Genomic DNA, 21,624 nt, shown 5'->3' on the forward strand with positions numbered 1-21,624 from the left:
AATCATGATCAAATGTACAAAAACATGAAAATGGTAAATTTTTGAAAGATGCTAATGCTAATGCTTAATTAGCAGATTCAATCAAGGCGATTCTATAACTGTTGTACTTCTATGCTAAAATGTTGCTGATAAGTTGGGAAATAAACAATAAGCCAATAAGGATTTTTCATTGAAAAATACGGACTCAAAAACAATTAAATATTCGGTGAACATTATTTTTTCATTACATGTGGCAGGAGGTGACGAGTGCTTTTGAAATGAATTTATCTGAAATCGGTGATGGAACGATAACAACAGCAAAGTCATTCTATAATGAAAGCAGTTCCCGTCTTTCTATTAAGCTTTTAATTAAGATTGTTTGGATTTTTTTTAACCTTTTCATTCTTGATGATAATTCCATTTTACTCTTTTGGCCGTCCAATGCTTTAATCTGCACAGCAATACACCAATATAACATTATATATATATATATATATATATATATATATATTTTGGTATCTAAAGGCACTCAACATCATTTCTCCCCCTGTGGTATTTTTCTGGTTCAGTACTTTGTCAGAAAGTGATGGAGTCGACTTCATTGACGCTCTTACAGCACAAATATCTGTGTTTTATCTAAATCTCACAGCGTAACTGTCATTCAAAACCCACAATTGATTCATTATACTATCCGGAGATATTAATCACTGTAAAAGTTGATGTAAAGGAACAACAACAGATCGGTTAACATGCGTTTCTCGTGCTTATCGGGGGGAATTTGGCAATGCTGGACTTTCTCTATGAGTCATGAGTGGTTTTGTGAATCGGATTAAATCCGGCCTTTTACCGGGACCGCGATCTTTCCTCGCGACATTTAACACCGGGCCGGGTCGAGGCCGAGCTTCACCCGGGTTCGTCCTGCCCTCGGCCGCTTTGAGCGGTGCGATATTTTTCTGGCGACTCTACGCAGGACTTGTCAGGCGCCACGGTCGCCTTCACAAATCCAAGCTGACAACGTGACAGAATAAGCAGCGCCCGCCACGATTTGATACATGCTACCTTAGCGCCGTATTCTGCACCGCATTACCCGCCGCAGACCTGCAGGCAAATACATAACAATGATAATAATACCGTAATTTACGCTCCTTTTTCGACATTTAAACAATGATGCGCTTAATTTATGGATTTTTCCGGGCTTACAAGCTTCATCGGACCAATGAAATTACACGTTGAGACCTCAGAAAACACATGTGTGTTCTGCACACACTAAGGAAGTGTGTTATGGAATTCTGTTTTAATTCTATCACTAAAGAAGATAACTTTGGTGCACAGATTAAATATGAATAGAGTGATCAATGGCTTTTCCTGATAGACTTCTGGATTTTTTATTTTTAGGAACTCTATGTATTTAATTCAAAGTTAAATACCTCAAACACCTACAATTGTATTACCGTAATTACCCTATAAAAATCCATAAATTAGGCACATTGTTGTAAAAGCCGCCGTTCTCAAAGCGTGTCAAAAAGGTGGCGGCTTATATGCCGGAAAACAGTTTCTGTTTAAATATTTCATGTTACAAATGGACACTTGCAGACTAAATATGTACTTTTTTTTTTTTTTTTTTTTTTTTTTAATTAAGTGGGTGCAACTTTTATACAGGTGCGCTCAATAGTCCGAAAATGTCAATAAAAATAAAAAGCGGTGGTGGTTAGCGCTGACACAGATGTGTCATAAAGGTGTTAACAAACATGTTATTGTGGCGCCATTTTTAAAAGGAGTTATCATGTCAATTTAAAAATGTTTTAATTTACATATTAGTACATATGGGGAAAAAGTATCCGTTTCTAGGTTTTGGTTTTGAAAATAGTAAAGATAATGTTGTCCTGTTGAAATGTGAATATGGGTGATATATCTAACAAGAGGCGCAAAAAAAAAAACAAAAAAAAAAAAAACGGAGGGAATCAATCACATTCTGTTTAAAAGTGTTGCCACAATAATGTCATCTTTACACATTTATGATAAACATCTGAGGAAGAGCCTATGTTGCTTGAAACAACATGCGAGAATACGTTTTTTGTGCTATATGTAGAATTAATTAAACCTTATTTTTGGAGCATTTTTTTTGGCGTGCAGATTTTTTTTCAAACCTCTTTTCTGCCGCCTTTTTGATCCAGCATCCATCCCTAAATGGGCAGCGGATATACATGTGCTTTCCTTTATCTTAGTCTCCAGCAATCTCAAATAAATCTAGATAAACGGTTTAGATAAATGCATGATAGAATGAATGAATTAATGAAAAATGTCACATTTGATCTCGCCCTGGATGCTTTATACTCCACAGCGGTTTATGAATCTACACATCAGGATGGACACATAAAGTTCAACAAATTTGGCTCAAATTGGGTGCTTTATGTTGTTTTTTTCAGCGCTGGCAAAAAAGGCAAAAAAAAAAAAAAACTTTTTTATATCCATTTGATGTGTTTATTTCCAGAGCATAATGTGGCATAAGATTCAGAGCATAAAATTCATAATGTGGAGACTGAATAATTCACCACGGCGTATCGGAGGACTCAATCTAAGGGCCGTCCAGGGACGACAGTTAAAAAAAAAACTCTCCACTCTGCGTATTAACAGCGGCGGCGGTTAATATTCACCCTCCCAGTTAAATAGACCTTAAAAATTAATTAATGGTTAATTTATTCATTTAATGGCTTCTGTTGACTCGGCTGTTACATTTCATTTCGCCGTCAGTTGCTTAATTTTGGCCGCTTTGGGGAAAAAAATGATTTAAAAAAAATTTTAACAAGCTTCGGTCTTGTGATGTGCGGCACTTTTTGAATAAATCTGACTTTAATGAATCTTATAGACTTTAAAAAAAATGATAATAATTTAAAAAAATTTAACAAACTTTGGTCTTGTGATGTGCGGCACTTTTTGAATAAATCTGAATTTAATGAATCTTATAAACTTTAAAAAAAAGATAATTTAAAAAAAATTAAAAAGCTTCGGTCTTGTGATGTGTGGCACTTTTTGAATAAATCTGAATTCAATGAATCTTATAAACTTAAAAAAAAAAAGATAATAATTTTAAAAAATTAATAATCTTCGGTCTTGTGATGTGCGGCACTTTTTGAATAAATCTGAATTTAATGAATCTTATAAACTTAAAAAAAAAAATGATAATAATTTAAAAAAAATTAACAAGCTTTGGTCTTGTGATGTGCGGCATTTTTTGAATAAATCTGAGTTTAATGAATCTTATAAACTTTAAAAAAAAAATGATAATAATTTTAAAAAATGAACAATCTTCGGTCTTGTGATGTGCGGCATTTTTTGAATAAATCTGAGTTTAATGAATCTTATAAACTTTAAAAAAAAATGATAATAATTTAAAAAAATTAACAAGCTTCGGTCTTGTGATGTGCAGCACTTTTTGAATAAATCTGAATTTAATGAATCTTATAAACTTCAAAAAAAATGATAATAATTTAAAAAAATTTAACAAGCTTCGGTCTTGTGATGTGCGGCACTTTTTGAATAAATCTGAATCAAAGAACCTTATAAACTTAAAAAAACTGTCTTAGACATCTATATATTGACAGCTTTGCGGTCAGTGGCCTCTTTGACGAAATCACCCGATTTCATCAAAAATAGCTCTTGTGATCACAAAGAGCCGTTTCATTTAAAACCGATATAACAGGAAACATCATTAAACTAAGAAACATCCAGCGGGAATCCCGACGCCGAAACCCTCTTTCAAAGAAATTAAATTGCGATCGGAGCCATTTGACAGCGCAGGCTGGAGGAGCTGCAAAGGGTCGCTCAAGAGACGGCGGTCTCATTCCGGCGTTGTTAGCTTCTCATTTGCAGCGTCTCAACCGAAGGGAGTCGAGTCTCTTCGGCTTCTAGTTGAAAAGGCGCCGAATATCGGCCGCTTCGATTAACGCCGTCAAAACGCCCCGGCCGGCGGCGCGTTTTGAGACATCTCAATTCATCACGCGGCTCGGCTGAAGTGACACGTTGTTTGTAAAACATTTCTTCCGACATCAGATTTGATTGCGTCCGCCAGCTGTCGGCGCCGACGCCTTAATTAAGAGCGAGAAAAAGGAACACGACGCCCGTCTCATCCGCTGAACCGCCGGGGCTTCAATCAGCATCTTTTTAAGCCCAAAGATTCAACCTCCTCAGAATATTATTGCACGCGTACAATTGGAAATTGGTGGAAATAGAGCGATTGGCGGCGGCCCGGGAGGAGGGTGGGAGGGTTCGTCCTGCTTCCCCTTAAGAGGACGGATGAAAAGACAATTCCGGAGGTCGTGGGCGGCGCCGTGGAGAAGAAAACCAACTTGAGCCACATGTGGGTGGGACGTAACTTATTTCGCTAATCCCTCCTCTCCAAGTAGGCCGCGATTTAAGAAAGTCCGCAGAGTTCTTTGGAACTTTGGTAGTCCTTTAACTGCAGACAATGTAGGGCTGGTTTGTAAATAAATATATTAAATATTAAGTATTATATTAAATATTATATAGCTTGTATTATGTATATTAAATATTATATATTATAAGAATAAGAATAGGAACAACTTTATTTATCCCGAAGGATATTGTTGTGCCAGAGTTTCAAGTAAAACATAACAATAATAAATAATAGTAGGAAATTGTATAAACAGTATAAAAAAGGGGGGAGAATAATACAAATAATACAAATAAAACTATAAAGTGTCAAAGTAACGAGTCAAGGCTATAAAGTGTTTAATGTCTTAAGCACAAAGATTTTGAGATTTTTAAGGTCTTAAGTAAAAAGATTTATATTTATATATCTCAAATACATATATATAGTATATGAATATTAGATATATTTAAATATAAATATAATCTGACAATATAACATAGCATCTGACAGGTGGTTATCTGGTTACACTATTTATACTTGTATATTCTGTAAAATTCTTTATATTCTGTGTAATTGTTTATATGACATCTATATATTATCCATTCTATAGAGATACTGTAAACAACGTCTGTATTTTTACAGTTCCATCTGTATATTTCTATCTTTTAATCATACTTATCACTACCTATTTGTACATAATCTGTACATAACAATTGTCCACCTGTACTTGCACGAGCTGTAAAAAAAAAATGCATTTATTCTACAAATACTGCATATATCTATAAATAATGCACTTCTGCTTTTTGCACTTCTGATTAGATGCGAATCGCATTTCGTCACTCTGTTTCCTTCCATGTGTAATGACAATATAGTTTAATCTAATCTAATACAAAGAATTATCCAGGCGTTTTCTCAAACACCTATGGCCTTTCTACTCCCTCTTCATCATAAATCGTGCATGGCGAGGAGGACTCTGGGCGTGCACGGCTTTCCCATTGAGCCAGGATTTCAAAAACGTGTCGAAAACCCTCCGCATTTGTAATTCATTTTGTTCACCTGCCATCTAACATGCATAAACATGTCATAGACATTAGCGCCGCTGCAATATTTACACAGCATATATCGCACAGTAGTGCATGATAATAGGTTTCCACAATGTGCAGTTTTAGTGAATGATTGTTTTTCTCGACCCTTTGTATCGATGAGACCTGAATGTTTATATTTCTATTTACGGCTTGTGAATGAGCGAGGGAATGATGCCTCTTTGGGACGTGTGAAATGACTGGTGGTCCAGAGTGAGTCCGGCCTCCCAACCAACAGCTTCAGCCCTCAAGGACACATGAGTGCAGGATGAGCAGTTTAGATAATCAATCAATCAATCAATCAAAAAAGTTGTTCTGCCTATGGCTCTTTATATTTTTTTGTTTATTGGCTTAATGACAGAATTTATTATTATTGTTGTTGTTGTTGTTTTTATTATTATCATTATTATTATAATCAAAATTTGCATTATTACCAAAATTATTGTTTATCAAAATTATTATTATTATTATCATCATTATTGTTGTAATTTTTATTGTTATAATTATTATGATAATAATGATGATGATAATAATAATAATAATAATAATATCATCATTGTCATTATTATTATCATTATTATTATTGCTATTATTATTATCATCATTAATATTAGTATTATTATTATTCATAGTAGTAGTAGTAGTAGTTGTAGTGTTGTATTATATTATTTATATTTTTATTCATAATTAAAATTAAATTGAGTTTATTTTATTCTATTGCTATAAAATTAATGCTAAACACCCTGGAGAGGTGACAGCAGCTGCAGGGACGCATTTTTGTCTCTGGTTACAGATGAATCCCCGGTCTGCCCCTCTTCTTCTTGATACCCGATCCTCCACACACACACACACACACACACACACACACACACACACACACACACACACACACACACACACACACACACATACACACACATACAAACACAGCCTGCTCTCGCCAGGGAAGTCAAACTCATCCCACTGTGTTGTTTTCCTCACAGCATCCACAGATTCCTTCATTGTGTGTGTCTAAGTCACGATCTTTCAAAAATCTCCCCATAACTAGCAGAGTCGACGCCTCCACCGTCCCTGGCTCCGGTCGGTGGAATTGCTTTCTGTGAAAAGGTGAAAGATCACGATCTGTGCATTCTGCTGCTCTGAGGAAGGAAGGGTTCGTTGTCTGCTTCATCACTAAAGAAGTACCTCTCCAAGAGTTTTGAAAAAATTAGCCATTTATTTTCGGCATTCCACTTCTGCAGGCTCATCTTGGGCTGGGTTAGGAGGACCGGGAGTTGAAATCTGCACAGAAATCTATTTCAGCTACTCCTTGGTGGCCTTCATTGGCCTGTTGGACCAAATTCCGGATTGTAGGCTTGTTCTACCCATTAAACTTGCCAGTGTATGACTGGTTCTACCCGGAGGCGTCTGTTTTCCCGCTGCTGAAACTCACCTGTGGAAAAGACAGGTATTGGCCAAGTGACCTGACTTTTTGGGGCATTTTTTTTGGAGTTGGCGACCCTTGATTACAAGGAGCTCTGCTCCCTCTAGATCGCACCCAAGCTGCTTTCCGATCGGCTGCAAACCACCCCTCGGGTTCACGGTTGTCGTGGTGAGACGGAGCAGCCAGAACCAAGTCCGTGGGAAGCGTTGAGTTCTGCCTCGCGGAGCACCATACTTCCCCGGCGACCGCACTTGGAACTGCGGACCACGGGTCCATTGAAAGAATCGGTATGCTCGAAAGCAAGGCTTTGAACCGTCCCGGTTCCCGCTTGTTTTACGCGCCAAGGTAACTGCGCACACCGCCTCCGCCCCCGCAGACCCTCCACGGAACGGCGCTGCCCGTAGACGGACACTCAATAGACCCAATTTAATACTTTCACAGGTTACCCAAAGGCCAACCATTGATCCAGTGACTTTTTATATAAGCTTGTTAACATCCTGTCTCAACAAGTCAAATGATAAATTCTGCATGAGGATGACCCGAGTGTCATGCTGCCAAAGCGAATGCTGATTTTTTTTTTTTTTTTTTTGTTTTCTCCACTTCTTTCTAAGGCGTAGCCTTTTCTTAATTAAGGAAAACAGGATCCTTGCATGTATTTTTAATGCTGCGCTAACGACACCGATATAAACAGAAGGGGCAGAGAGGCGTTCTGAGGCCAAGCATTGTAGATCATCAAGCGGGCGTCGGCGCAACGACGCATCGCCTCCATATATCGAATGTTATGAAACTGTAAAAAAGGTCATTTATTATTTACGAACACCCGGCCATCTTTCCGCTGAGTTTTATAATCAAGCACAATCCGCCGCGGCCTCCCCTTTTTATTCGACACGTCGGTCCAGTTTCCATGGTTTCTGCAAAAAAAAAAAAAAAAAAAAGTCCAAAACGACGGATGTACAACTCACCGGGTTCGCATCTTGGACGCAGAATGTATTGCAAGGCGAGGAGTTCGTGGACGGCGTCTCCGGCGGGACCTTCGTGCACTCAGGGAGGGAAAGTACAGACTTTACTCACATCGCTTACTCATTTTTAGGGGCTCGGCTTTCCCGAATGGAAACTCCCTTCCTCTTCCACTCGCTGCTCTGAACCCCGTCTTAAATATGTCATCCGGAGCACTCAGGCGCCGGGATCCAAGCCAGACACCGAGCATCCCCACGCACGACGTTGGGAAAGAAAACGCCGCGGACATTTTTGCAACGATCCGTCCGTCGAGCCGCCGATATCGAATCCACAGAACCGTCCGGAAACATCTATAAATAGATATAAGCCTATAGCGTCTCTTTTTTGTTCATATTTCTCCCTTTGCGCCCCATAGAGCAGGGTTTTAGCTTACTAATATGACCGGGTAGTGTTTCACAGAACGTGAATTTATCTGACATGCTTGGGGAGCTAGACACACACACACACACACACACACACACACACACACATATAAGGATGCACTTCGGTAACATTCGTATCCCGATGTTTCTTCCCAGAGTCGCTTCACTTAGCGCCGCCAAAGAGAACGCCGGCTGGATCTCGCCTTTCACGCACAAACACTGGGAGCGAAGACAAAAATGATAACGGTATCTAAAAATGAGAAGATCACCAGCTCATTTTTGAATACTTTAAATTGAAATGATGATGTTTCTAAATCAATTCCCTTTGAGTTTCGAGTCCTCGGACTGTATCGTCTCCGTGGTTTTAATCCGTGCATTTGTCTCGGGCTACCCGAGAGGCTACCTTGCCCGAACTGCACTTCGTCAATGCATTTAGCACCAAGTTGGTCTTGTTAGCATCATGCATGCTGTGCATCTGCATTTTTATACGTAAAGCAGTTTCAGACCCCAAGATGTGAAATCACTATAAGTTTTTATCGAACCCAGGTTCTGACTTATGTATTATTTTCTTGTTTTCTTGCCACTCCTTGCTTATGTACCATCGATGGGTATGCACGATGAAGAACACGCCGCAAATAGAAAACTTACCACGATCAAGGTGAATCATTCAGCTGAGTCATGGTTGTCACCAAAAATGCAACCTCATTAGTCAGCACATACTGGCTTTTCATTCGGCCGGTATTTTATCTCAAATGTCTCCTCATTCTGTCGTGTTTTCCAATTCCTTTTTCTGTATGTGTGTGATTTTGGAGTTGTTTGCCGGGTTATGCAGCGGAAACTTATTTGTGTTGCTGCTCATCTCGGCCAGGTCACTCCTGAAAAAGAGTTTGTAGATTTCACAGAGCTTCTTTTCCTCGGTAATAAAATAAAAATGATGGGTCATGTCGGGGTAACCCCACCCTGAAGGAAACCTACAACGCCACACAATTTTCATGCTGAAACTCAGGGATCTCTAACAGAAAGTCCTAGTAATAATCTATCTATATACATATATATAACTGCTCAAAAAAAATAAAGAGAACACTAAAATAGCCCATCCTAGATATGAATGAATGAAATATGCTGATTAAATAAGTTGTTCTTCACATAGTTGAATGTGCTGACAACAAAATCGCACAAAAATTATCAATGGAAATCAAATGAATGGAGGTCTGGATTTGGAGTCACACTCAAAATTAGTGGAAAAACACACTGCAGTTTGTTTTTTTTGAGCAGCATACAAATATATATGTATATATACACACCATATTTTGGCTCCATAAGGCACACTTTAAATACTTCAATTTTTTTTTCAATCTGCCATACGCCTTATAATCCAGTGCGCCTTATTACAAATTACTGAACTCCAACCTATTTTATGTGGCACACTGCGCTCAAAAATTTGCCAAAATCTTTCAGTGCGACTTTGGAAAATGACAAAACCGCTCCGTTTGATCGATTGTCGGACCGTTCCCAACCTGACACGGGACGTGGTATTAAAGCGGGTCCTTGTTTAAATGTCGTGCTGGAATAAAACGTTGTCTCACACTAACTTCAGGTGTCCGGTATCGCTGGCAACAATAAACCAATCAGAGAACAGTGTGTATGCTTACATCCTTTTTGTAAAAGCAATACGTACTGTACTCTGACGACCCCCTAAAATGGCAACTGTTAAGACACATGCTGACAAATTGGAATTCAAACTCAAGGCTTTCAGTCACGCAGTGGATGATGAGAATCGAACAGCCGCCAAAGAATTCAAAACGAATTAATCAATGGAATGAAAGTGGAGGGTTTTGTTTCGCTTTGCATACCATGTTTTATCATGCGCCTTATAATGAGGTGCGCCTTATTTATGAAAATAGACCCATTCATTGATATTGTGCTTTATCATGCAATGCACATCATGGTCTACAGTATATATTAGCATGTTTCAATGCTAACACAATGATTCCAGAACTTCCATTTGATTACATCGAATTAAACATTATAGTCAGTGACAGATGTACAAGTACATGGAGACGAAATGCAGTTTCGTGTTGAACTAGAAGTGTGGAAAAAAAAAAAAAAGAAAAAAAGCAGGTTCAGATCCGGTGATCTAACAAGTGACTTTAGTGAACAAGTGAACTTAAGTGATTTACAATAGGTGAAATTGTGAAATACAAAAATATAGCTGAAATGGACATTAAATGGACAAATGGACGGGAAATACCACATAAATAAAAGTAAAAATAAGTCAAAGGCAGTGTTTCCTCGTTGGTTTCACCAAGCGCTTGCTAACAGAGGGAATATTGCTTTTCTGTAGATCATCTCAGAGGGTGAGATCCGTGCTCTGATTAGTCAATGTAGGAACATTCTGAGGAAAAACATCATCTTTAATTTAATTATTATAAATCAAAATAATCATTATTAATGAGGCTAGTTAGCAGAGGGGGCCATTGATTGACACAACCTCTTTTTATATTTGATATTTATTACCATTGCTGTGATTTATTTGCTTCAATTCACAGGATGTTTTTGGTTTGTTTATTTATTTATTGTATTTCAGAATTTTCTTTGTATTTATTTATACTTTGTTAAGCATGTCAATTTGCTGATGTGTTATAAATGGTAAAAACCAGAGCTATTCCATTTTTTTTTTTTTTTTTTTTTTTTTTTTTTTGGAAGCGTGCGTAAATCGCCGACGGGGCGCCGTATTAAATCTTGCCTTGGGCGCCACCTTGGGTAGGCGCCACAGGCTCCGTTTGGCGCAAAATAAATAAAATCCGACTCGACATAACCGCATTACGACATAAAAATTACGGAAATAGGTTGAGTAACCATTTGTGTTGAAAGAGGAAAAAAAAAAAAAAAAAAAATTGCAAAGATCTAACCATCGGGTGGACGCGAGCGCAGGAGTGGGAAATCGACACGGGGGAAAAACACGGGAAATTAAATGCGGCCCCGTCGGGTTGCGACGCGGCGAGCGATAGGCTCTCGGCGTGTGAGTAAATAATTTCTAACCTCCGGAGCCAGCGGCTCTGAGAAATAGATGTCTTGCCCAAACCGAAGTGATATACTCCGGCCCGCCCCCGACCCCGCCACAACGCACTGGAACCATCCGTATTGATAAAATGAACCTCTGGCAAACTGATGTAAATAATAGAGGCCCTGCATTTGAGAAGCCGGGCTCTTTTTTTATTGACTTTCCTTCCCTCGGCTAAAAGTGACTGGGAAAACAAGAGAAAATAATGCGTCTCTATTCCGAGCCGGGAAGGGCAGGGGAGGGCGGGTTGGAAACTTCTTGCCAAATGAGAAATCTTTAAATCCATGCGAAAAAAAAAAGAAAAAAAAAGATTTGATCAGACGGGAAGTCAAAACCCTTTGAAGTTGAAAACATTTAGGTTTTTCTCTCGTCTCGGCCCAAAAAGACGCTTTCCAAGTACCTTTAACGTTATTATTTTTACGTCTCTGCTTTTTGTCTTCCTTTTTTTTTTCTTTCTGGAACTGAGATTTTTTTTCTCCCCACCACGTGAAGTCTCTCTCTGTAAACGTTGCTTGTAAAAACAAAAAAAATAACGTTTTGACGGAGCAGAGCTTTCGCATAAAAAAAAAAAAAAAAAAAAAAGACCAAAAATACCTCGATAAGCTAAAATAAAGGGTAGAGGTTTAGTCTACGAGCTGAGGGTAAAATAGGGTAAAATATGGGGGATACAAGAGAGCCGTCGAGTTTAGAGACAGCGGTAAAAACAGGAAGTAAAGCTGGAAGCAGCGGAGATGGAGATGTTGCGGTTCTGGAAGTCCGAGTGTTTTGGAGATAAAGGAGGAGACCAGCGAGCAGGAGGACGGACGGAGGGAGGACAGGAAACAACTTGATGTGAGAGAGAAGAGGGTTGGATGGAGGAAGATGATTGGCTGCGGCAAGAGAAAGGAAAACTTTTCCAACTGACTTCGTATCTAACTCCAGATGACCCGACCATCTCGGACCTTCTCTCTCCCTCTGACGGACTCATTCATGATCCTGTCCATCCTGGTCAACCACCAAAGAGAACCATCTCAACATCTTCATCTCCACTATCTCCGGCTCCACCTGATGTTTTTGGGTCGTTGCTGGTCTCACCACCGTCTTGTCAAACCTAGTAAAAGGAATATTCTTTTCTAGTCGAAATCTTATGTCTACTAGCACACTTAGGCTCTTCTTCAGGTACTTACAACACATACTTCTGGTAAGCATAGAGCCTGTATCTGCTAGAATAAGTTTTCTGTCCTATTTGTAGAATAAATTCTTATTTTTGGAGCTCTCTCGGTATGTAGATTGTTGTGAGGGAACAGCGAGGAGGAAGTACCGTAATTTCCGGACGATAAGCCGCTACTTTTTTCACGTAAACAACGATGCGGCTAATATATGGACTTTTTTTGGTGGGGGGGGGGCTAACGAGCTTCACGCCGCTAAAACGTTTATCCTCGTCACATCTACCGATGAAATGACCGAGAAATTCTGAGTCCGTTCAACTCCGACAAGAAGACGACTTTGACGGTTTTAGTGCGCAGGAGGAAGCCTGTGATAGCGATGGGCTAGCCGGTGCGGCTTATATTGAGGTGCGCTCAATATTCCGGAAATTACGGTAGTTAAGTCTCCTAGGTAAGCTACACTTTGGCAATACTTGACTCAGTCGCGTAGCTTTCTTTGGCGCTTTCCGAGCTCTTAGGTCGAGCTCAGCACCGGGAAGACCAGATCGAACCAATCCAGGCTTCTGTTTTGGACGTCATTCATTCATTCATTCATCCATTCATCCATGGTCTGCGGTTACCCTGGCTAGTTAGCGGTTCGGCTTTCGCAACCTCGCTCCTTTTTTTTTTTGTACTTGGGTTCTCGCGATTTATCGTTCTTTCGCAGTTTTTGCAGCGTTTGAAATTTTTTTTTGGTGACGAAGCCTAAGACAGGGGTGCTCAGTTTGTCGATCTCAAACTTAATACTGGTAGATCGCATGACATTAAAAAAAAAATAGATGTCGGACGATTTTTTTCTGACACGGAGGTCACGGAACGTGCACAAACAACGGCGCGAAGTGCAGCAAAACTAACAAGCTAGTCAGCAAGTTACCTCCAACTTTTAGCCCTTGGTTTTTACTCTTAAACTTAAGAATTGGGTTTAAAATGAGTGGGGGAGCCGGACCAAGTAAGAAGACAAAAAATTAGCACTTATATGGAATTGGAGGAGGACTTTTTTTTTCATGATGACATTTTCGAAGAACAATCGCCTCATCTGCCGGTCTAAAAATGCAATACCAAAGAAGGGTAAGGTGGAGCGGCATTTTTGGACTGTTCGTGGAAAATAGGACACGGACGTCCCGCCGAAAAGCGAGCCGAGAAAGAGAAAGGTGAAGAAACTAAAATCCCAGTTGTCCGGACCGCGGTCACTTTTCACACAAGGAACTTTAAAAGGGAAAGACGCGACCGAAGCGTGGTCCCGCGTGAGTCACGTTATCGTTAAACAAAAGCCGGAAGCAGCTTCTGTCCGGACGATGATTCAATTCAGTTCAAGTCATCAGAGTGAACTCTGGTCATGACAAAAAAAATGTACATCATTATTTTGTGTTGTGCAATATTAGCTCATACGGCAATTAACATCTACATACATTGTACATACAAAGAACGTTTCGCATTTTTTTTAGTGGGTAGATCATTTTAACTTGGTTATTTTAAAAGTAGCTTGCATGCAGAAAAAGCGTGAACCCCCCGGCCTAAAAAGGAAAAAAAAGAGGAAAAAATATCGTATATCGAGTTGTATATAATAAATAAAATACGAGATCTCCTTTGCTGGCTCGCGTTCTTGGAGGAAATGGCTTCTCCCATGACGTTGATGCAAAATATGGCGCAAGATCGGTGCAAGATCGTAACTAGATCGACAGGGCTTTCCGGTTTATAAAACCATTTTGATCCGGCCAAAAAAAGCAGAGCCATGTTTCTGACAAAAAAAAAAAAAACTCCAATCAAGCATTCGGCGAATGCGCAGGAGGGTCGTAAAAGGTCGAGTGAGGTTCGTGGAGGGTTAATATATCTATAAATACCATCAAAATCCAGCGAAAAGTGGGGCACCGCCGTGTTCCGCTTATCCGGCAGTCAGGATGGCAGTGGGGTTGGAGCTTTTTTTCCCGGCGGGAATCATCCACTTCCCTTCGCTGTCGACATGTCAACCCCGCCGTAATCAGTCTGTTACGCTTGTCTTTGCAGTTGGCACCTCCGCCCTCCAACCCGGGTTGCGATGAGCCGCGGTCGAGTTCGCTTCCGCCGCGCTGTGGAATCGTTGCAGCCGCTGCCAAGGACAAGGCCGGGCTCGTAGTGCATCATCCTCGCCCGACGGGAAGTCCGACGGCTTCAATCTGCCAACGTTCCCGCTCCGCCTCCCCCGAGCGTGCAGGTAAGATGATGGATGAATCCCCCGAGGCTCGGATAGCAACTTTTTCCCGAGCGTTCCTCTCCGGCCGGAGGCTCCGGCCTCTGGTTTCTTTTTTTTTTTTCTCCTTTACGACCTCCCACGTCACTCAGACGCGCTGTCGATATTTCACGCGCATTCCCCCCGCCGGCGTTTTTTTTTTTTGCACACATGTTCCTTATTATTGTCACATTCTCCATGATATACATTTTATTCGCGAATTAATGTTCCTGGACTACCTTCGCCCGTAACAGCATATGTAGATATAAAAGAAAACAAATAAATTATGGTAGTTAAACAAAAATCGGCGAGACATATGGAGCGCTCGCCTCGCCCACGTGTCCTCCAGCCGCTACGCTCAAACATACGGCGCCGGGCGTTTTCCTCGCAGGCTGTCAGATGATCGATCAACTGGTAACTTGTAAAAAAAAAAAAAAAATAGCGAGCGTTATTCAAGCGTCTGCTGCATGGATGTCTCGGGGAAAAAAAAAAAATAGGATCAGGATTTTACGAGATTTATTTTTTTGTCGGGCTGTGCCGTGCAGGATTAGAGAATCGAATAATAGAAAACGGAGATTGGAAGCGGTGTGTTAGCATGAGCGGTGAAGACAATGAGGTGAAAGACTGAAAAATAGAAAGCATCTGCATATCTTTAAAACCCGACCGCGAAGCCTCGACATCTCTTGACGGAATTATCATGTAGGAATTCGTTTCTATCAAGTCATGTAGACACGCAGCGCTAAACCGTGGGAGGCTGAGATACCGGCTAATCTCTGCATCGATGGGGAAAAATAATATTCCCGGCTCAAGGTGCGATGAATGATTTGGCCATATCTTGCGTGACTGCGTGCGGCGGTTCGAGGCCCGGATGAGCGATGGGATGAGCGCACGTCGGCTCGGACGGGCAGGTTTTTTGCGTCACGAGGTAGGCGGTTGTTTTCTTTCCCTGCCCACGCTCTTTATTTTAAAGCGTGATGACAGGTAGGGAGGGCAGGAGCGCCTGGTGCTGAAAGAGGAAAAGATGTGAGAGGGCACAGGGTGCACACTCAGGTGTCTCATTTATTACCTACGGTATGTGTGTGTGTGTGTGTGTGTGTCTGCATATATGTGTGTTAAATGTGCGAGAGGGTGAAGCTGGGGGTCAGCGCTGAGCTTTGAGTCCTGTAAGCCATATATGTTACTTTTGAACAAGCATAAACAGAAAGGCTTTTTTTTTTTTTTTTTTTGTATATATATAAAGCTGAATCGTCGGCGAAACGTAAAACTTTTTGATTCATTCATTGGGTGAAGCAAAACTGTTGACTTTTTTTTTTTGCATATTAAGTTGTCCTTTGGCTCCCAAAAAACAAAACTGAGAAAAAAATTGATTATTCATTTTGGGTGAAGGTTAAGGGAGGGTCTAAGCAACATCTATACAGTTAAGGACAAAAAGTAACTCGGTGAATAATAAAAACTGTAAATATATATATATATATATATATATATATATATGTGTGTGTGTGTGTGTGTATTTACAGACATTTTGAATACGCAGAAATAAAAAGGCTTTTTTTTGGACGTACGTAAAGCAGAGTAGTCGTCGAAAAGTAGAAATTTTCAATTAATTCTCCAGATGAAGCAAAACTGTTGCCTTTTTTTTTTTTTTTTTGCACGTCCACTTGTCCTTCAACTCCCAAAAAACAAAACTGAGAGATAATTGAAAATTAGAAATAAAAAAATGAATAAGTAAGTAAATAGATAATTTATTTAAATAATATTTAATTTTGGGTGAAGGGAGGATCTAAATAACACCTATAAAAATAAAGTCAGAAAGTAATTTGGTGAATAATTAAACCTGTTGTGTGTATCCACTGTATATATGTGTGTGTGTGTGTATGTATTTACAGAAATTTTTGAATAAGCAGAAACAGAAACAGTCTTTTTTTTTGGATATATAATATAAAGCAGAATGGTTTGCAAAAAGTAACAATGCTGAGAAATTTTGGACTCATTTACAAGGTGAAGCAAAACAAATTTGTGACAAATCTTTCTGTATCTGCAGTTGTTCTTCAACTCCCAAAATACATCTGCAACAATACAGAGAGATGTAGAAGAAATGTTTGAAGATTCTGTCTGTAGTCAGAAAATAAAAGCAAAAAAAAAAAAAAAAATTAAACTGAGAAAAAAATAATAATAATAATAAAAAAAAAAATAGAATTTAAAATAAATGGATGTTTACATCTTTTACTCAAATAATATTTAATGACTTTTTTTTTTTTTTCTTTTTTTTTTTGGACGTGAGGGGGGGGGGGGTCTAAATAAACTGTGTAAAATTACTGTCAGGAAGTGATTTGGTGAATAATTAAAACTGGACGGTACCCCCAGACCAAATCTCAGGTCTGACTTTATGCTAATTGAAATCGGTTTTAAAGAAATTGTCGTCGGGCAGCGGGAGGGTAGTATATTTATATATTTACAGAATTACCTGAGGATGAAAATTGAAGTCTGCGTTAGATATCAGGAGGAGAAGGTCGGCGGGGCTCTGAGAGTGCTCGCTTCACGGCCCTTACAAAAAAAAAAAAAAGGAATTAACTAGAACTCCGGCTGACATTGAAAGAGCCGCGCTCACCAGCATGGAATCTGACCTGCGGCGAGGGGAGATAAATACACCGAAGAGCCTTTTTTTTTGCACGTCGGAAGCCGAAGACACATTCCGCTGTGACGGAAGCGGATGTAAATTCTCGCTGAGAGGACTTCTGGACACCCGGCATTTACCTACTAAACACAATTTCACCAGGCAAAGAATATCTCATTTGCTTAGAATATCTCATTTGACTTGTTTTCTAATCCATGCCGCGCGGTAGATGCGCTATTGATTTCCAGCGCGGCGGAGCGGCGGCATCAATAAGAGCCATTACTAATACGCCTCCAAAAAAAAACAGACAGCGCAGCGGAAACCGGCGACTTATTAATATCATCGCCGAGGAGCTCGCCCGGACTTGAGATGCGCTTGTTAGCTTCCCGGCTCCCGCCGCCATGTTGCTCAGAGCTCGCGCCGAAAAACATCTGGTATCGGGTATAAACCAGCTGTGCGCGTCTACGGGCTGAAAGCGGGGGGATCCGTACGATGTGTAATGTAATCAGTAAGCCGGGGAGAAAAAGATCTTCTTGAGAAAACGCGGGGAGGGGCGCGCGCCTCCGGCACGCCGCCATATTTCACGCCGATGACACCGCGCTGTCGTGCGCTGAGTTATAGCTGGATAAAAGCTGGTTGCAACATTATTCCCAGGCCCCGGTCCTCCTCCCGGCAGGATGCAGGGGTTAACCACCAGTTCATAACGTGACCTTTCTTTCCAACGGCTTAGTCAACACACACACACACACACACACACACACACACACACACACTCCGTCTCCTTCCCGTTTTTCTTCTGGTCATACCGGAGGTCAACCGCGATCCGAGATGAAACAACGCAGCCACATCACATTCCGAGTTTTCACTCTCGCGTCGCCCTTTTAAATCACGTTCTCGCACTCTTGAACCGTCCGTGTTTCCGACATCTTCCCGCTCGCTGTAAAGCAAAAAAAATAGAAATAAAAAAATAAAAAAAAAACGGGGGTCCTCTGTGACCCGTAGCCGCCGGACAAGACCTGTCGGGTCCGGCTGGATTTGTGGAGCTTCCTGCCGAGTCCATTAAACACAAGCGGCTTTCCCGAGCTTTCACCCCGATAAACCGCAGCGTCTGTTCGCTATTACTTTTGTTGGGAATGGATCACATTTTTTTTTTTTTCTATTTTTAATTCACTTATGTAGGAGATAGTTCCCGATGACTGATTTTTTAGATCATTTGGTTTCGGGGGTTTATAAAAAAAAAAAAAAAAAAACATCCCCGATTCGTATACCTTTGCCGTTCCAATCCGAGTACATTCACGTGCCCTTGATATTAATACCGGCAATAACTCCTTTTAAAAAGTCGCATAACATTGACCAACATCTGGTCGCAAGCTGGCCCCCTCGAGAACCATTAGAGGTTATCGCCCCTGAAAGCTACCCTCCACATGTGCGCGTCTATCCGCCGTCGCGACCATCCCCTGCCTTTCCACGTCTGCGGAGCGAAGAGACAGCATTGTTCCGCCCTTCGCCCCGGAGGGATCCTTTACATGGTTGTGGTTTTACAGTAAAACATCTCTCTCTCGCGATCTCTGCGCCGACCGCATGTCGAACGGCAGCAATCGGCAGTCGATGGACGAAATGGAGTCTCGTGAAAGAGCGGGGGCGGAGTGTCCAACTAAGAACTACCTCAGCGGTGTATCTCGTACCTCCGCGACATTACATTACATTACATACCAGTCATCTGGCAGATGCTTTTATCCAAAGCAACTTACAAAAAGTGCAATTCAGTCACAGAAGATCCGAAGTACCAGTCGTCGGAAGTCAGAAGTGACCACTCGACCAAATAGGCATCTCAAACCATACACAAACATACATTCATTTTTTTTTTTGGGGGGGGGGGGGGGGGGGGGGAGACAATGTGGGGCGATGCTTGGTGAAAAGGTATGTTTTCAGCTCACGGTGAAAGCTGAAAAGTTTGCCCTTCCCTGGGCTAGAATGAATGACCAGATATTGATGTGCGAGAAGGAGACGCAAAAAGAAAAGTTTGGCAGCAGATGATTGTCTGTGGTGACTCCTGTACGGAGCAGCCCAAGGGAAAAGAAGTAGTGGTCACTTAACAGTAGGGGCCACTCGACCAAATAGCCATCTGAGAACAATACAGATACGTGCATTCACTTCTTTGTTTTGTTTTTTGTTTTTGTTTTTTTTTTGGGGGGGGGGGGCTAAATTCGATTAGTAGGGTAGTGCTTGGTGAAGAGGTATGTTTTTAGCTCACAGCGAAAGATGGGCAGCGACCCTGTTGTCCCTTCCCTTCACTGGCTCCCGGTAGCCGCCCACATCAAGTTTAAGTCCCTGGTGCTCGCATACCGAGCGGTGAATGGGAACGCCCCTTCTTATCTCCAGGATATGGTCAAGCCACATGTCCCTACTCGTCCCCTCCGATCTGCCACCTCTAGGCTACCGTCCACACCATCTCTCAGAAACCCCGGCTGCCGATCCAACCGGTCTCGGCTCTTCTCGGTCTCGGCTCCTCAGTGGTGGAAGGAACTCCTGAAAAAGGTCAGAACAACAGGGTCTCTGCCCATCTCTCGCCGGAGCTGAAAACATACCTCTTCACCAAGCACTACCCTACTAATCGCACTCAGCCCCAAACCCCAACTCACCGCCCCCCCAAAAAAGTGTATGTATGTATATGGTTCTGAGATGCCTATTTGGTCGAATGGTCACTTCTGACTTCTGACCACGGGTACTTTGGATCTTCAGTGACTGAATTGCACTTCTTGTAAGCTGCTTTGGTTAAAAGCGTCTGCCAAATGATTGTAATGTAATGTTTCTATGGGACATGTGAATGAAAGAGGAAATGGTTGAATGTATACACAGGAAACCCTCGCTATGACGCGGTTCACCTTTTGTGGCTTCATTGCTTTGCGGATTTTTTATGTGCAGTTGCAATTTTTAATGCTTGTTTTTTTTTTTTTTTTACAGTACAGTATGTTGTGTTCTGCATCCTAATCGGCTAAAGGACGGTAGATCAGCGTCAACGATCTCTGCGCCTTGTCTCTGTACAGCTTGCCAAATTTACGTTTGCATATTTTCTTCATGACAAAACCCACAATGTTGACGAAACGTGGAAGGACACCTGATGATGCACCCAAAAGGAAGATGTTTACTATCGCGGAAAAAGTTAAATATCTAGACATGCCGAATGAAGGTAGAAGCTATTTATGGAATTAATGAATCTTCAGTTCATTACATAGAGGAGGAAAGTAACATAAGGACGACAGTGGCGATAAGTTTTAACACAAATGCCTTTGCTGACAGCAATGTTCCCTCTAATTTTTCATACATCCGGGCATGGAGACGACCTCGCTGAGCACACTTAGGATCACTGTAAGCAAGATTAGATGTGCACACTGTGGCCACACACCAGTATCACACCTGGAATCATAGCTTCCATTTAGTCCATAGTTTTCCCATCAGAAAACTCACTTACTACTTTAGCTTCACTGCATGTTTTGCAGAGAAGAACTTTCTCGCTTGAAAAAGAAAACAATCTCACCCGGTTTCACCGCTCGTTCTTCTATTCGCACAAACTCCGACAGCCTTGCAACTTAAAAGAACCACATTTCTTTTTTTACTTTGGTTTGGTGAGCGGACGTCACCGCTCGTTTTGCCATGATAAGGGGTTAGCATGTTAGCATTAGCATCACTAAACTCCGTTATTATTGTTATATGGCGTTTTTATGCAGAGCACAAGTACCGTCACTGCCGTGAATGGCTGCGTGGCATGATTGCATCGTATCATAGGATTGACCGAACACCCGTCACGCACAGAGTTACACAAGATGATACAGAAAAAAATGTTATATATCTAATTCATTATTCATTTTCAGTGCGCTTACAGCGCTAGATAGGTTTTGTTATGCGCTGAGAGTGTGCGAGCAGTGCGTAATTGCGCAGTTGCACAGCTTAGCGGGAACATCTGCGTACAGCAATGAATTTCCTGACAAGCCGACTGCGTCGCAGATTTCGCCTATAGAGTGTTATTTTTAGAACGTAACTCCCGCAATAAACAAGGGTTTACTAAATATGAATTGCAAGAGAGAGAGAGAGAATCAAGAGAGAGCAAAGGGTTGTATTTCTCTAGATGACGTGTGAATGAGCGAGTGAATGATTTTATGTCTCACTATGATCCCGTGATGGATCCAGGATGAACCCCGACCTCAAAAAGCGGTTCCCAAAATAAATGAATGAATGAATGAATGTCCTTTTCAAATTCAGCTGCGTCGTGTGTCACATGGTATGGGTTACACGTTTCAGCCGT

The sequence above is a fragment of the Fistularia commersonii genome, chromosome 36 (assembly GCF_037954325.1).
Source record: "Fistularia commersonii isolate RoL2024-O1a breed Wild chromosome 36, RoL_Fcom_v1.0, whole genome shotgun sequence".
Lineage (NCBI taxonomy): Eukaryota > Metazoa > Chordata > Actinopteri > Syngnathiformes > Fistulariidae > Fistularia > Fistularia commersonii.